The sequence below is a fragment of the Adiantum capillus-veneris genome, chromosome 9 (genome assembly GCF_014529385.1).
Source record: "Adiantum capillus-veneris isolate H3 chromosome 9, ASM1452938v2, whole genome shotgun sequence".
NCBI lineage: Eukaryota > Viridiplantae > Streptophyta > Polypodiopsida > Polypodiales > Pteridaceae > Adiantum > Adiantum capillus-veneris.
Genome location: NC_140939.1, coordinates 103,605,302 through 103,612,914, shown reverse-complemented (window position 1 = coordinate 103,612,914; position 7,613 = coordinate 103,605,302). Strand labels below are relative to the sequence as shown.

The 7,613-nt window shown below is 41.8% G+C and overlaps 1 pseudogene across 1 annotated transcript; it reads left to right on the top strand.

The window, feature by feature from the left end:
* Positions 1-1,554: 1,554 nt before the first annotated feature.
* On the top strand, positions 1,555-2,281 carry LOC147450917 (large ribosomal subunit protein uL15x pseudogene; annotated as a pseudogene). The gene has a single exon (XR_015189175.1). The product of XR_015189175.1 is annotated as a large ribosomal subunit protein uL15x pseudogene (transcript).
* Positions 2,282-7,613: the final 5,332 nt, after the last annotated feature.

The window sequence follows — 7,613 nt, the reverse complement described above, 5'->3', positions numbered from 1 at the left end:
GTAGATGTGAACCCTCTTTTGACACTTGAATTGTTTGCATTTAATTTTTTTAAATTATACTCTATATTATAATCAAGGTTTTGTATAGCTATTTTGTATGGAATATTGCAGTCTTTGTGGAATGACATGAGATGTTAAATAGAAAATCGTGCTAGAAAACAATCAATCTCTTGTGGAGTTTGAAAAAAGGCCCTAATTGGGTTTGCTGACTCTGTAAAAGAAGAAAGCGAGCAAGCATTGAAAAAACAAAAGCTTTGATAAGAATGCTATGGCCCTTTGTCTTCTACTTCTCATCATTTTGCATAGCAAATTCATCGAGGATAAGACAAATAAATCAATTTTTATCTAGAAACTACTTAAAAATATTCACATCTTATGATAGCCGTGAAGTTTTGATGCTACGTAATGAAAAAATCCCACATGTTGAACATTACACATTTGGAAGCGGTTTCTTTTGTTACATTTAACTTATATCCTTATATGATCTTTCAAGAAACCGTGTTCCACTAAAAAGTATTTCCCGTGGTTGATCTCCTAGGGCCAAACCCAGCTATTTATTACACATACATTTGGATTCTATTGGATAAAAAGTGATTCTACAACTATTCTTAATAATCTTTCTCAAGGACATGCACATTCTTGCATCTAACAGAGTATTCGACTAAAGGTCAACCTAAAACTTTAATTCTCATACGAGTAATTGTGTAGGACTCACCTTCAACAACCGGTCTTAAAGAGATATTTCTTATGAAAATATGAACCAATAATGATTGTCTCTGCGCTCTAAAAAGCCCTCAAAATTACACTTTTTCAGCTAGAGCATTGAGGCAAAATTAGAAAAATATCAATCTTCGTGATCTAATTTGTCTTTTCATGAGGAATTCAATGCACTCTTCATATTTGAAATCTGGCAAGATATGAAAAATCCCCCCCAAAATTACTATTTTTTTTTTCTTAGATGGCCTCCTATTGCCCCCTTTACCTTAGTGTGGATTGTCAAGAGCTTTGGAGGAAGAACACCAAACATGTAGGCATTCATTAATTTTAATCGTGTTAAGTTGCTCTGCTAGCTTCTTCTTTGAGGTATTGCAAACAGGCCAAGGAAAAAGCTTGCCTCCTTTAGAAAGGTTCCCACATAAATCGAGCTAAAAAGCCAAAATATATTGAAAATTCATGCATGAAGCTAAAATAGAGAGTTTCCAAATGCCTCCAAGATTCACAGAACAATACTGTAAAGATCATTCCCGAAATGAGGCACTCTATTTCCAAAAGTTTTTTACAAAAATGGCTATCAAATACATTCTTTTGGTTTTTATTTGCGGTTATCAAATGCATTTTCCAAGTTTTCTATAGAAATGGCTGTCAAATGAATTTTTCTGGTTATTATTTGCAGTTGTCAAATGCATTTTCCAAAATTTTCTATAGAAATGGCTGTCAAATGCATTCTTCTGGTTTTTATTTGCAGTTGTGGCCAAAATGTGAATAGAGTCCGGACACGCTCAAATGCTAGGGTTTGGTGTGGACTTCGCACACCTACGTAGCTACGGATCTGATCTAAAAGTTCTTCTTTTTCCTGGTTCGAGAGGAGAGAGGCCGCCATGACTACCAGGTTGAAGAAGAACAGGAAGAAGAGAGGTCACGTCAGTGCAGGCCACGGAAGAGTTGGCAAGCACAGAAAGCATCCCGGAGGTCGCGGTAATGCAGGAGGTATGCACCACCATCGCATTCTGTTCGACAAGTATCACCCTGGGTACTTCGGGAAGGTAGGTATGCGCTACTTCCACAAGACAATGAACAGGTTCCACTGTCCCATTGTGAATGTGGATCGGCTCTTCTCGCTTCTGCCCGACTCTGCGAAGTCTGCGCCGGAAGGAAAGGGGCCCTTGCTGGATGTCACTCAGTTCGGGTACTTCAAGGTGCTAGGTAAAGGCGATGCTCCCCCCACTCCTCTGGTCGTTAAAGCCAAGTTCTTCTCTAAGCTTGCGGAGAAGAAGATCAAAGAGGCTGGTGGTGCTGTCCTTCTCACTGCTTGAGAGGTCAGATCTGCCCTTCTAGTAACGTTTAGGCGGATACCGAGGCTTTTTTTGCTTCTCAATTTAGTTGTAAAGGATTTTTATATGAGGACTTGCAGAGATGAGTTTTGATGTCCTTACGATGGTGAATGTAGCCGACTCTTCCTTAATGCGAAGGCTCTCCATTTTGCCCTCCAATTGTCTGTATCAATTGCGACCAATGATTTCTTGTGGGTTGTCTATATGAAAGACATATATGTTTCCGTTTTCATGAGTGTGAAGGTCTTTATTCTCATGTACCCTCTAAAGAATCTGAGTGCTAGAACAGTTAATTCTGGATCTTGGAGCAAGTGGATTTTACTGCTTGTTGAAGGAGTTCGAAGGCTGTCTTGAAGGTTTAGTCTGTGTGGCTCTTTAAAGTTTGAAGCTAATTCCCTGTTTAGTTTTAGCACCATGGCTCCATTCCCTCTTCTGGGCTAGTGCATCTTTACTATTTTGGAGTGACCTCCCCCCTCAGCTGTTGGGAGCCTCTACAAGGAGGGCAACTGCCAGTTGTGGTCCATTTAGGGAGGTGCTCTTTGCGCATCTACTATTCCTAGAACGACTCTGCAGATCTCAGCAATGTGAGGGACAGGTTTCAGGCACCGAGTGCCTGTGGCAGCATAATATATGCAAATTGGTTTTGGATGCTAAGTTTTAACTCTGCTGCTCCTTTAAGGTTTTATTTTGAAGCATGAAAGTCTTGTCAATGAAATTATCTGCTGCTATATTGTCAGCAGATGCAGAGGGTGTATGATTACATTAAGTATTTTAGAAAGCTAGTTCATAAATGGTATGTTCCTATTTTTAAATATCTATCTTAGTTGTAGCAAAACTTCAACTCCCAAATGTTGTAAGAACTGATGGCTGAGGGTCTCGTGATTGCCTTTGGTATCTTAAGTGGGTGTACAGTGAAATTCGCTTCTTGTGATTCATCATTACACTCTTGGAAGTAGTTTATTTTGTCGGTGGTTTGGTCGTGTTTGACTTGCTTGCCGACAATTTGTGTCTGTCATTTTTGGTCTTGATGTGGCTGTTTTATACTTCAGTGTTTCGAGAATTTTGCCCTGAAAAGCAAAAGTGTGGTCTGGCAATAGAGTGAGGCTCTTACTTTTTTGTGGAAGAAAAAATGTATGGCAAGTTTTGTAGAGTAGTATCTCAAAATTGCTGTTAAACCAAGCATGGAGTCCCCAAGAATGTTACACTGCTTGGAACTAAATGTTTTCAACTAAATGTGCGTTAACAAGGTGGCAGCAGATTATTTGCATAAATTGCTCAGCACTGCAATCTGATCTTAAGGTGTGTTGTGGTTATTTTGTTAGCTACACTTTCGCTCAAAATTCTAACATGTTTGTCCACATGTTTAGTTTTTCCAAATGACCTTTCACTAATATAATCTCATCAGCAATGCGGAGAGTTTTATTTTTGGCACCGTCGATATTTTTTTTGCTTTCTGCTGTTGTGCATACCCGCTCTTCTCTGATGTGGTGCCCTCACAAAGCACGATAAGTCCTTGATGGACTATTGATTGCAGGATATGCCCAGCATGGTTGTGGAAAGTGGCATGGAAGCTCTATGCTGTTCGAGAAAGATCTTTTGCTTGGGAATGTTTTGGTTGTTGTGTATGAGAATGCATGGTAGCTCTAGGCTATCTTCGTTAGATGAGAATGAAGGCCTTTCTCCAAATTTATTCATTAATGCTTGCCTGGCAAATGCTTTGGGTTGGTATGTGCGCCAAATGTGGTGCCCTAATGAAAGACTAAGTTTTGGATGAGCTTTTTGTGTGAATTATCACGTTCTGCAGTGCGTAGAGAGCAAGATACGAGCGGAATGGCTGCCCATATCTCGCAATCTCAAGTTCTGGATGGATGAGTGGAATGTCACGTTCGGAGTGCACTGATTGCAAGATTTGAGCAGAATTGCTTGGGGATCCTTTGGTTGATATGTATGCAAATTATTGTGCAGTCACAAAGCATCAAAATTTCTTTATGGATTGTTGATTGTAGGAGGTGCCCGACATGGCTGTGGAATGGAAACTCTAAGCTGTCTTAGCCAGATGCGAACGGAGGCCTTTCTCCAAATTTATTCATTGATGCTTGCCTGGCAAATGCTTTGGTTGATATGTATGCCAGATGTGGTGCCCTTATGCAAGCACAAAAAGTTCTGAATGAGCTTTTTGTGCGAAATGTCACAATCTGGAGTGCGCTGATTGCATGATATGAGCGGAGTGGCTGTGCCAAGGAAGCTCCGAGTTGTTTTAACCAGATGCGAAGTGAGGGTTTCTCGTCAGATGAAATCTCTTGGCGTGTTTTTACAGTAGGATATGTCCAGGTCGACGAAGCTCCAAACTATCTTGGTTGGATTCAATACGGCTTGGGCAAGTTCTTCATGACCTTGCTGTTTAAAATATGCCCAACATGGCTGTAGCAAGAAAGCTCTTTCACTGTTTTAACCAAATGCAAAGGCGGTTCTTCAAATGCACGGACCTACGATTGCAACTTGAAAGCCACCTCTCATAGACATGTACACACACTAATGCGATTCTTCTAATCATTTTCCACGGTTGATGAATCTCCTGTAAGCATCACCAGGTTTGTGTCAACATAGTACTCAGAAGTAGGATCTGTACCGAGTCAGTAGGATACACACTCAGTCCCATAATAGCGGGTTATTTCAGAAAGATGCATTTTTAGGGAGTACACTGTTGACTGCATATGCCGAATGTGGTACCCTCGTGAATGCATGAGAAGTTCTTATGGACTTCTTGTCTAGAATGTTTTCACTTGGAACACGTCGATTGCTAGATATTGCCAACATGGTTGTGGCAAGGAAGCACTGTTTTGTTTGCACCGCAAAGGGAAGGCCTCTCTTCTAATGCAATCACCTACACTTGCACCTTGAAGGCATGTGGCTTTGTGCAAGATGTTGACATGGGTGAGAGATTTCATGATTGATTGCTAGTCACGAGCTGTTTGAGAAATATGTCATGCTTGGCCGTGCTTTGGTTGATATGTATGCCAAATGTGATGCCCTCACGGAATGTCGTCTCTTGGAACATGTTGATTGCAGCATATGATGCCGTGCTTGACATGGCTTTGATCGACATGTATGCCAAATGTGGTGCCCTCCACAAAACCACAAAAGCTCTTGATAGGCATCCTCTCTAGTACGTCATCTCTTGGAGCTCATTGATTGCAGGACATGCTTAACCATGGTTGTGGAAAGGAAGCTTTGGGCTGTTTTAACCAGATGCGAAGGGAAGGCCTTTGAAGCAAGCAATCGCCTATGCTTGCATCTTGAAGGCTTGTGGCCTTATGCAAGACCTTCACTTAGGTGCTACTGGAGAAACATGCTGTGCTTGGCCATGCTTTGGTTGACATGTATCCCAACTGTCGTAGCCTTAAAACCACTAAGAGTTTTTTATGAGTTTTTTGTTTGGAATGCCATCTCTTGGAGCATGTTGATTCTAACAAGGAAGCTCCGGGCTGTTTTGTGTCCATAGAGGCAAATTGCTATGATTGCAACCTCTTAGACATGGTATCAAGCAACAACAAGGTAACATTATTTGTTGAGAACAAAGCACAAGTGCTCTCTCTCTCATTAGACGTTCTCTTTCCTAACACTTTTGGCTTGATTTCAATTCAACACAAGGGCATCGTGTTGATCCATGTGTTTGCTTTTCAAACGACATATCTTTATTTTTAACCGGCGTTGCTTCTTGAACAACGGTAGCTTCTTGAACGACAGCTGTTCAAACCGACCAGAGGAAAGCGACAGCTCTCCTCTGGTCGGTTTGTTGATCCATGTGCGCAGTAACTCCTCCATGCAACAGTTTCTCGAACTCAACACCGTGCCCAAATAATCTTCTCCACTCAGAAACTCCTCACGGATGAGAGAATTTATGATGAGATTGCTACTACGCAGGTTGTGCTTGGCAATTCTTTGGTACATATGTAAGCCAAACGTTGGTACATATGTAAGCCAAACGTGACGTCCTTCGAAAGCATGAAAAGTTCTTGATGGGCTTCTTGTCTAGAATGTAAGCACTTGGAAATGTGTTGATTACAAGGCAGCCTCATGCTGTTTGCACCGAACGTGGAAGGCCTATTGCAATCACCTATGCTTGCACTCAAATGCAATCACCTATGAAATCAGGGCCTGCTGTGGGTTGTTGGAGTAACATGTTGTGCGTGGCAATGTGCTGACCGATATGTTTGCCAAATGTGGTGCCCTTATGTAAGCATGGAAAGTTCTTGATGGGCTTGCTGTGTGAAAATATCGCCTCTTGAAAACAAGTTAATTGCAGGATATGCCTAACTTGGCTGTGGCAAGAAATTTGCGTGCCGTTTTCAACATCTGCAAAGGGAAGGCCTCTCTCTAAAAGTGATCTCATATGCTTGCACCTTGAAGGTGGATGGCTATACATTGGTCGGTAAGTATGTGGTAAAAGTTATTGATGAGATTTAACTGCAAAATGTGGTCTCCTAGAGCATGTTGGTTGCAAGATATGTTGAGCATGGCTGTGGCGAGGAAGCTTGGTATGAGTGTGAAGTGAGGTTTCTTGCAAGACGAGGATATGCCCAGCAAGGGTGACTGAGGAAGCTCTGCAGTTTTTTTGTTGGATGCGACACAAGAGCACCCCTTCAATTGCAATCACTTTTTCTTAATGTGCTTATTCACTCAGGTTTGCTGGAAGAGGACCGGATGCTTCTTTACAACATGAGGAAAGAATATGGGCTCTTAGCCAGTCAAAGAGCACTACACTTGCATAGTTGACCTTCTCAGGTTGATCTTGATGGGGGCATCCTCTTGTTGTCTTGTGGGGCGCGTTAATTGCAAGATATGCCCCTCATGGCTGTGGCAAGAAAGCTCTGCGCTGATATGGCCTGGATGTGAAGGGAAGGCCTCTCTCCACATGCAATTATATATGCTTGCACCTTGAAGGTGCTTCGCTATGCTTTGGTTGATAAGTATGTAAAATGTGGTGCCCTTATGAAAGCATACTGCGGTCTCCTCGAGCGCATTGGTTCTTCATCAATCGCTGTTCATCAATTGCAGCAAAACAGAACAATCTCATTGTCAAAGGGCTTCCAGCAGAGATTCTTCTAGGAGCCAACAGGGAAGTAGGAAGGGTGAGAGAATTCACTATGAGATTGCAAATCAAGGACTACTGGAGAAACCTTGGCAATGCTTTGGTCGGTATGAGATGGCAAGGCAGGGGCTGTTTGAAAATTGATGGGATCGTCTTTGAGATATTGTCTCTCCTGATTGCAGGATATGCCCAACATGGCTAAGGCAAGGAAGGTCAAAGCTGTATGTGAATGTTGGGTTCTTTTCCAAATGCAATCACCTATGCTTGCACCTTGAATGCATGTGGCCTTATACAAGACCTTCACATCAGTGAAGAGAAGTCAAGATAAGATTTCTAGTCAGGGGCTGTTGAAGAAACATGTTGTCCTTAGCATTGCTTTTGTCGATTCTTTTTTTTTCTCTCTCTTTTCTTTTCTCGAGTCCCTTGTTTTTATAGTTTTATGAGTGCTTTATTCCTCTTATAATTTGTGA